The 10261-nt window shown below is 40.3% G+C and overlaps 2 long non-coding RNA genes across 2 annotated transcripts in view; one reads left to right on the top strand and one right to left on the bottom strand.

The window, feature by feature from the left end:
- LOC137468455 (uncharacterized) overlaps nucleotides 1–10261 on the top strand; it is a 224167-nt gene that overhangs the window by 41739 nt on the left and 172167 nt on the right. The gene's annotated exons all lie outside the window — the stretch shown is intronic.
- Nucleotides 6993–9995, bottom strand: LOC137468456 (uncharacterized). The gene is made up of 2 exons (XR_010995947.1): nucleotides 8319–9995; nucleotides 6993–7313 (listed from the first exon to the last, which is right to left on the bottom strand). It is a non-coding gene; the product is annotated as an uncharacterized lncRNA (long non-coding RNA).

Below are 10261 nucleotides of genomic sequence, written 5' to 3'. Positions count from 1 at the left end.
TTTCTTCACAGACTATACAACCCATGTTTGAAAAAGGTACAAAGAGTGTGTGTAAACTGCGTGAGAACACAATTCCCAGAAGGAGCATGTATGAAGCTGAATGTCACTAAGAATTGAAAGAAATAGACTTGTGTAAGTACTCCATGAAACCAAACACTTAAGCCCAATGGGGTCCTAAGAAAATATAATGAAAATACAGTTAAGTCTTGATTTTGCTGCCCCAGTGCAGTAAGGCTTTATGATGTCAAAAGAATCAGCCTTGCTCTATGCCTTGCTTCTCCCCCTGTGTAAGGGGAATGAATGACTCTTCCCCTCACCATGTCTCTTAACACTTCAGTTCCTTGAGTCATGGCAGTCTGCAACGAGTGTATGTATGCAGAGTACGACCCTTCTGACTGCAACCAAGAGCTCACCTGATGTTTCCAGGCAATGGGAAAATTCACTCTGAATACTATTTTCTATTAACTTCAGTCTCCTGTTTTCAGAATTCACCTGGAAGCAGATACATGACAGAGGCACAACCTCTGGGTGCTTCCCTTTAAAAGAATTAAAATTTGGTTCACTCTTCTTTACATATTTTTTTTAAATAAGTAGACACTGCTCTCCAATATACACCACCAGTGCCCAACTCTAGGCAGAGAGAAATGCAAAATCAGGTCTTTATGCTTTCTTCTTTAGAAACCCAGGTTTAAATGAAAAAATAATCTCATCTTAGAGACAGTTTTTATTCAAAATGGGGGGAAACTGAGGTTACTTTCAGTTTTGACTTTCTATTGTTAATTGGATGAAACTGACAATCAAGAGCACTACAAAATAACCACTGAAATAAAGTAAATATCCTCCTTAAGATTTATTTCAAATAGAAAAATGCATTCCAATAATATTCCTCCAGCCTGACAAAGAAAGCTCAAACTTCCTGAAACACTATGTTTTACTATCATTAAAAAGAAACAAACAAACCATGTTCTCATGGCAAAAATATGCTTATGAAACAACGTGTTCTAATCAAAACTGTATTTCTTGAGATGAAACAGTGCTGATTTGTAGTAGCTGGGGGAGGGTATAAAGGCCTGGGCTGGGAAGCCATGCTCTCTCCTTGCAGCTGAGACCAGACCTGAGTTAATAAGGGCAGAAGAAGCCTGCTGCAGAAGAACATCAAATCTAATTTTTTTACATTTTTAAGCAATCTACTGGGATAGGATTAAACTCCAGAGACAGACACGCTAAACTTCTTTGGGATACCACCCAGGGAGTGATTTCCTTTTGTTAAATGGGGCACAAAAGAGGAGGAAATCGTAAGACCATTTTAAGTAAGGTGTCCTTGAGCTTGTGGGGCTGTTCCTTCCCCGCCCCTGGCGAGTTGTCTCACTGGCCTGCAGATGGCGAGTTTGCCATGTGGAGATGTGTCTTTTTGCTGACAAGGAAAAGCCCTGTATCCTTAAGGAAGTCGGGAGAACAAATTCTGCCTGAAGATGATAGCTCAGAGTTAACTCTTCACCCTACCCAACAGTTCTCCCACAACGCTTCATTTTATATGCATGACCAGCTGTTCGCCAGGCATGAGGATATGGCCCCGAAGATGGTAATATCTATGTGGTAGCACATTTCTCTCTCTCTCAGGATTTTTCATTGAGGTGCACAGAGAGAAATGTAAGAGAAAACAATTTCTATTTCTGCTCCTTGTTTTTCTCTTGTGGAATGTGCTTGGAGAATTGTTTACCTGGAGTGATTGCTTGGTTGGATCACGGTGGATTGTTTGGGCCTGATGGCCAATGAGATCCACCAGTGTCTGGACTCTGGCGAACAGGGTCACGAGTTGTGTGTTAGTTATGGTAGTTAGAGAAAGTAGCATGTAGTTTTTAGTATCCTCTTTTATATAGTATATTAATGTATCATAGCATAATTATAATAAAGAAATCATTCAGCCTTCTGAACTGGAGTTAGAAATCATCATCCTTCCCATTGGGTTCGCCGACATCAACAACATATCAATATTTCAGCTGATCATTAAATATCACTCTTTGTAATGCAAACGGGGATCTTTACTCCCCACTTCAGCAGCAGCCACAGTCCACAGCACAAAATCATTAAAACTGCTCTTCCAGGAGGTGAAGCAACAGTATGTGATGATTATCTGATCATTTCTTGGTCCCCCCTACAGTCTTTAGTAATACACAGACATTAATTAAGAGATACCCACATTGACTGACTCCAAAGCCCCCACAGCAAAGTCCAAGATTAAGACTCAAACAATGATTTGCAGTGTTACTGATCTCTTTGCCACAATGAGTTAAATTCTGTAGAGTTCAAAAATTTCAGTCTGGGCCCCACTGAATCAAAAAGTCTTTCTAGGAAAATATGTTTTTCATATCTATTTTTTCAAAGTCCATGTTTGTGCTTAAAACTCATCTGGATTCCTTCACCAATTCACAAAAGAAAAATAATTATTGCTTCACAAAAGTAACAATAAGATTTTGCAAAGAGTAGTTTTAATAGACAAAAGAATATATGTTTTTCCCTCACTGCTCTCATGGAAACTCTGCTAAGCTACTCCTGTGACACATGAATTTCCTATTGCTGCCTTCCCTCTCTTCCTTTCCATTTTCCTACTTTTCCCCTTACATTTCTGGCTTGTTCAAGGGCTACAAAATGAGACTGGAACATGAATCATGTGTTTCCAAGAAACATAGAGAACTTGCTCTCTGGGTCAAATTTTCCAGTTATTGTTCAATAAAGACTCCTGAGCCCTCCCAAGAGCCTCATGAGAAAGAATTTCTTTCCAACATGCAGCTGGTCATTAATTCCTGGGAAAACCCCGAAAACAGAGTTTTCAGTAACATAGTAATCTTTCCACTCTGAAGTTTAAAGAAAGCACTCACAGACATTAAAAAAAACTCCCAACATTTTGAACGTGCTATTTTGATCCGCTACACAGATGCACACGTAAACTGCATTCTGGCAGCAGATCTCAAATTTGGGGACAATTGGGTGCTCAACTTACTAAAATACTGGGACAAGCAGAGAAAGCATTTCCACCCCTCCTTGTGCTCTAGGGCAGTACCTACTCATCCTTGGATACCTTGGGATTTTACCCTGTGCCACCACCCCAGCTGCAGGAGGAGCCTGGTAAGGAAGGTTGAGTCCTCTGCACCTTAGAGCCCTGGGCAGGACACGGGACAGGCAGCTGGTGCTACTGCTGCAAAGCAAGTACAGCATTCCCTCTGACATTTCCAGCACCGTAGAAGGATATCTAGCACTCAGCTCTCAGACCAGCAAAAGCAGGCCTGTTTTATTTGCACCAGGCCCGAGCTCAGCCATCGTCTTCATCTCTACAAGCCACAAGACCATAAGAGCTGTGTTCTGTAATGCAGCCCCGATCCAAAACCTCGTACAAACACCAGCCTCCTCTTGCTCTGTCACTGCCACCACTGTCCCCTGCTTGCCCATGGGAATGGATGGGTTGTTCAAGAAACTCAAGGCATCACCTGGACACATACATGAGCGTATTTGCCCATGGCTTTCCCTCTGCTCATCCAATTCCCAGGGCTGCAGGGCTGCTGTCATGACAGGAGCTGTCTTGGGGCTGCTGCAGGGTTGCCCTCCATGACAATCAGCAGCTGTGGAGCACAGAAAAGCATGGAGGCTTCCTACAGTACCAGGGAAGGAGAAATGCACAGCAAAGGCTGTGGAAAACAAAGATGAAACCTTGATTTATGCCCAGAAGCCCCTGTTGCTGGCAAAGAACAGCACTTGGTAACTCCTCCCTCCAGCAATCCAGTGACTCTGTTTCATTCCTACACTTTAATAGCTTGTCGTTGACCCCACAACAATTTGTGAGTTATGTGGTCAAAGCTAAGGGGAGCAGAGGCAATACCTCCATTGCCAGTCTGGGGGCATTCTCTTTGCACACACAGCACTTTTTGGCTGATAAAATGCAGGAATTTTGGCTGACTAAACCTCCTTTCCTTGCTGCAAGACCATTTATGTCATTACCTCTGCCTTTCCTGATGCATACAGGGCTTCAGGCTCAGTTGACAGTGAAGTAGCAACAGGGACTTCCAGGAGTACTAGACCATGAAGGTCTTAAAGCCCTATTACCACTTTGGCACAGAGTGTACTTTTATATTTTATAGGATGGAAATCCTTCAACTGCTTTTCCAGATTACTGTGGACAAAAATAATCCCAGGGTTTGTTGTCATTTAGATTATGTGGTTGTGCATGACTGAAAGGAAGACTGCAACACTGGCAATCTCTCTCTAAGAACAGCTCTGGCTCCTTCACCTCACACAAGCCATTTTTGGAGACCCTCTCTCTCCCTCCCCACCCCATTTCTGCCACTTCAAGGAAAAAGGTGAAGTTGGCAATGCTGGGTTAATGGTTGGACTTAATGACCTTAAAGGTCTTTGCCAACAGAAATGATGCTCTGATACTGTTGTCGTGTGTGGATGGAGGGATTTTCATTGCACACCCTGGCCAGAATAAAGCAAAGCCTGATTCTCTAATACGTAGAAGATGGTGTTGGAGAGTTTCTTTGATTCCCTTGGCTGTGGTGACACTAAGATTCTGTGATTCTATGTTGTGTCTGCACTGAGCACAAACCAACAGCTATGTGGCTTTGCCTAATTGAAGCCCTTGCATTTCGTAGGCTCTGACTCTTTTCTTTCCATTTTCCACAGCTGACAAGGTCTGGATGGTATTTTGCTGAGATCAACAATCAAATCCTCCACGATTTACTTCAAGGCCCTTTTGACATTCACTGATAATGTCTGCACAGTGATTTCTTTGGGTTTTATTCTGCTGCAGGCATAGCTCAAAGTGCTCCCTCTGACTCCCCACTGCTTGCCACTCAACTTGCATTTCCCAGCCTCCACAGCCAGTTGGAAACTTTTTTTAATGAGGCGGCTTTATCACTTATGAACATTATCATTCAGCACTGTGGGTAGACCTGTGAGTGAACAGCTTGCTAGTAGTAAATGGTGATAAGAAAGATGTCCTTGGCAAAGGCAGACAGAATTTTGCCCAGCAATAGCTCCCTTATTCTGGGCCAGCTCAGGATGCCCCTCTTATAAATGTGGGTGTATATGGCAAATGTGTTCACGTGTCTCCTGCCAGAGATTACAGAGTCTTCTTCTCTGCTTCTGTCACCATTCAGTAATGGGGGAGACAGGTTTCTCTGTAGGGATTATTTGCTTCCCAAAATCTTAGGAGGATCACAGAATAGCAATAAAATGAAGGCAATGTGAAATCATGGTTTCCATCCATAACACGAAAGGTCTGAATTTTGTAGAAAAGTCATTTACTCCATTAAATAGAATGAACTAAAGGCTGTAAAATTACTCTCAAGAGTAACTTCTAAAAGAAAAATAGAGGCAAAATAAAAGCATATTTCAATTTGATGGAAACAAAAATAATTAATTACTTTTTATCACTATTTATCACTATAATCCTGCCAAACACATGCTTTAGTTAAATTCTGAGAGCTGCATGTGATGTCACTGGCTTTAGGAATATAGTTGTCTCATCTAGCAGTTAGTGTTGTTGCTGTGTACAATAGGTCTTCTAAAAATAGTCATGTACACATTAGAGCTGCAAAAACCCTGATGCAGTGATTCTCTGTGGTGTCCTGTCTCATCTCTCCTCACATTTGTCAAAGACAGATTCTTTCTCTTCTAAACATTTTTACCCATCTTTAATAGTACAGACCATCAACACAATTACTGCATTGTAGTATGTATGTTCAGGGAGGAGATTCAAGATGTCTTTTTTTTTCAGTTTAATTAAAGGTAAGTGGTAAAATGGAAGCGACAAGATAAGTATCTTGCATGTCTTTATTGTCAATATTTCAGCATTCACAGCTTTGCTGCTTGAAATCATCTCCTGCAAATTTCTCAAATATTATTTGATGTTACTCCAGTGGTTTTCAAAAGTGTTTAGCAAGAAATGTTAAATGCAGGCTAGACCCAGACAACTGAAGTTTGCACTTCCCCCTCCTCTGTGGGTCAGGGGAGTGCAAGTTACCAATAAGTGCACAGGAGGATATATTTACAAAAGGTACTGAAGGATGCTGGAACAGCAAATCAGACCACTGAAAAGCTAAAGCCAGACATTGATTCTTATGTAAGTGTTACCTAACTGTTATTTCTTCCTGGAAATCAGTCCACCAGAGCTGTCTTGTGTTTCATTACAAATGACCCTTTGTGAGGACCCTTGACAGAAACTGTGAGGTTTTTAAGTACTGTTTATTACCACTACATAAGGTTAACTGCAAGGACCAGCATTAGCTTTCTCTCCTGGGAATATGAAAGGTATTGTCAGGGGCACACTATCATTGCTGTGGGAAATACAACACCTTGCTAATCCTGCATTTGTTTGGTGCTAGAACCTACACTGTGAACTCTGGCCACCCCTTGTAGTAACCACACCGCAGAACTCTAAAATACAGCCAGTGCAATCAAAAGAACTACAGTGTTTTTCCACACAGAATAAGTCCCAGTCATGCTCATGAATACTGTGTGCACCTTGAAAGCTGAGTCTTCCCTAGAAGAGGATTTCCAAGAGTCCCCTCTTTTTTTTTTTCCTTTTATTTTCTTTTCATTTTTTTTCCTTCTTTTTTTTTCTTTTCTGAAGCACTAGGTGAATCTGAGGAAGTTCTCAGCAAGGCATCCATCTTCCTAGACCATTTGATTCTCAGCTTGCATAGAGATGCTAGACTTGCAACTTTGCTGTGAGCAATAACTGGTTCTGTAATGTGCAGGGGGGAAATTCTGAATTGTTCTGCACAATATCCAATACACCAGCAGATTTTTTTTTAACCAGATGAAAGGCTGAACTTGCTTTTGTTCTACTTGCAGCTCCTTCATGTTTATTTTCCCTGAGTGGTCAGATGTGAAGTAAAACTGTGACTACACCTTCACATTTATGATCTGCTTGCTTTAATGTATAGCCCCTGCCTCTACTTTTAGTAACACAAGCAAAGAAATGCCATGTGAGAGACACAGCAGCCACATGTAATATATTTCACAAGAGGCAGTCAGTCCCTTCAAGCAGAGACTGGATCTTTCTGGCTGGGAGGAGCACTAGATCTTCCCAGCTCTGTTTCTTCTGGATCAGCAACTCTGTGTTGCACCTTGGAAGGCTCTAAAACTTGGGTGGGTTTCAGAGCTGGGCACTGGAGCTGGAGAGAGAAACCACCTTTTTTTCTTGAGTGAAGGCCTGAGTGACAGATTTTCACACTGGAGGAGGATCATCTCTTCTTGAGGGATTCATACACTCTCTCTGATCCTTGACTCCTCAGCTGCTTGAACCCCAGGGGCTAGGACAAGATGAAACAAAGAACTGAAAATTATTAAGAGGCATGAAGAACACTCAGCCCATTCCATTGACATCTGTGGGATTGAATCTGAGCTTTCTTTGCTGAAAAGTGTTTCATTTGTACAAACAAATCTGTTGCCCACATATAAAGAAACATTAAATTCTCAAAATCTGTAATTCTTAACAAATTTTATACAGGGCATTTATGCTGCCATCAAAATACATAAAGCTTTGTCTGAGAGAAGACAGTGAAGTTAAGAGAATTGCAGCTGGAATTACTTATACAGTCATTCTTTAGAATTCCAAATGGTTTCATCACATTTAGATATCATGTGCTAAACTGCAACTGAGTGTGGCAGAGAATCAGGGCCCCTACAAGGCATGTCCACAACTCTAATGGTCTAATGTCAATTCTAAGTATTACTTATGTATTTTGGTGAGTTTATTTGCATCTACATGTAGATTATTGACTACAGTCAATTTTTTATCAACAATTTTCCATCAATGTGTAATAAGACAACAGTCGCACTTTTGCAACCATATGAAAAAAAATTACTTTGCATTGATCAGGAAAGATAATTACCATAAAGCTTACTTGACTGTGTTCAGAAAATTAGCAACTGCTCATAGAGAATTGTCAGTGAAAAGATGTCATGTAAAAGGAAATTATAAAAATTAGACATTTAGAATATCTGAGAATATAATTTTTGAAAAATATGTTTTTGAAAAATAAGAAAACACAGAAATAGTACCTATTGCAGAAGCAATACAAATGTGCAGCACTGTCACACTCAGTGATTGCTATGGCTCCCTGAATAATTACAGCAAAATAAGGTCTATAATTTTCTTTAATTCATACACAGCTAAAATAAAATTTCTCTGTTGAAAAAAACAAACTGGTGTTTTATTGACAAAAGAGCTACCCTTTGAATGGTAAAAAAGATCAAACAGTGGACTGAGAACATATTATTTTTGTATCTATTTGTATAGCATACCATGGAAATACCAAAATGTTGCTGCTGGTTTTCAATGTTATGCTTCCCTTTTCAATGTGATTATTATAAGATGGGAAAGAACAGTGTCAGAAATACCTGAAATATGAAAAAGAAAAATTAAATTATTTCAATTTTGATAATGCACCAGTTTATCATAGTACTAGGAACACTTATCTGCAAATGAATACAAAATGAGAATGACGTTTTTCCTCCAGTATTAGTCATGTGATGTAATTTGTAACCTGACAAAGTAAGCCAGAAGAAAGTAATAATTTGATCCTAGATGTTGCAATCACAGTTTCTTCCCTTCCAAAGGAATTTAAAAACATGATACTTCAGCTGATATCCTGATCCCATGTAAGTACTGAGGCATGTCTCTACTGATGGTTGTTGCTATAACCTTGCAGTTCCAAGAAGCTTCACTCACTCTTGCTGTCAAACCCAGTTTCAAGTTTTCACAAAACTTCTTTTTCTTTCAGGCTGTGAGTTTGAAAAATGTGTAGGGGATAAACATGCAGAAAGCTATGGTGAAGAACAACCTCCTTGGGAGCACATTAGCTTTTGCAGAGTAGCACTCCAAAGCTTGGAACTTGCAGAAAGGGAATTTGCTGATCTAATTTAAACTAAGTACCTCTGCATGTATGCATTGTAAAATAGTATTTAATTACAGGAACTTTACATCTGTGCTCCTACAAAACTCATCCTTATTCCTTGTGTGAAATTGATGTCTGTTTCTGAGTGGGGAGACATACCTTCTTCTCTTTACACCAAATCATGCTGTTACTTTAAGGTTTTGGGTTTTTTTTTTTATTTAATGGATTATTTTTAGAGAAACCCCTTACTGCATAGAGACAACTAAGTGAAATAGCTAATGTTATTCACAGCTAAGACCATGTATCTTATATGCAAATACTGTATTTAAAGACCTGTAATGATAAATCTTCCTGTTTCTTACCAATTGGGATACTACTTGAGACAATTGAAATGAGAGTCCTTGCAGAGGAATCCTAATGCAGAAGCCATCAAAGGCCAGGAGAAGGTTTGCCTTAACTTTTCTCAACTAGGAACAAATGCGAAGTCATAGTAGACAGAGAGCATCCAAACGAAACCCCATCCCTAATCAGTAGATATTTGAGTTACCAGATTTGCTAGGCAGGGTACCTTCACAATTGGGGATAAGAAAGAAAAGGGGATGGGACAAGTAAGGAGTTAATAATCTCCAATCTTGCCTACCATCTCTCCCTATGAAATTTCAAAGTTCAGTTATAAGCCTTGTACTCATGCAGCCAGGAAGGTAAACATCATCAGCGTGATTTAGAGAGGGCTTTCGGGCTTTCAGCACATCCCTCATGATCATTCAAGTAGATAAGGAAAAACAAGATAAACAGAACAAAGCCATCTAGAAAATCCTTCACTTTGTCAGCTGAATAACAAAAATGTTTTACAGAGTTGCAGCTTGGCCTAAGGTAGATTCATTAATTTCTCTCCTGCTCTACTCAGTTCCACACTGCTGGGTTACCGATCTGTGATAGCTACTGACCTTTTTCCTAAGGACATGCTTCTCCCTACCTTAGGAACGCTTCCTGCTAATAATGTTTAAGTGTCTTTCCCATATCACTTTTGACATATGATTTTGCTGTGTTTTTCACACCGAGGGCACTACCATATAATTTCTCTTCCCCTGTTGTTTCCAGGTTTGTCACTTACAGCCTTGAGCCTTCTTTTCTGATGCAGCTGGAGGATGGCAGCTGGGTGCAGAAACCCTTCTGCAGAGGTTTCCATGGGTAATGTTGATTCTCCAGGCAGCTGCAGTGCTATGTAGCAAGCTTTAGAGCTCCTTTTTATAGATGCTGTTATCAGTATGCTTTGAGTCCTGGGGCCACAGTCATACCGAGAATAATCAAAATACTGGCGGTTCCCAGACTAGACGTGGATGTAACTTGTGCTTACAGCT

The sequence above is a fragment of the Anomalospiza imberbis genome, chromosome 2 (genome assembly GCF_031753505.1).
Source record: "Anomalospiza imberbis isolate Cuckoo-Finch-1a 21T00152 chromosome 2, ASM3175350v1, whole genome shotgun sequence".
In the NCBI taxonomy this organism is placed as follows: domain Eukaryota; kingdom Metazoa; phylum Chordata; class Aves; order Passeriformes; family Viduidae; genus Anomalospiza; species Anomalospiza imberbis.
This window is presented reverse-complemented; position numbering and strand designations above follow the sequence as displayed.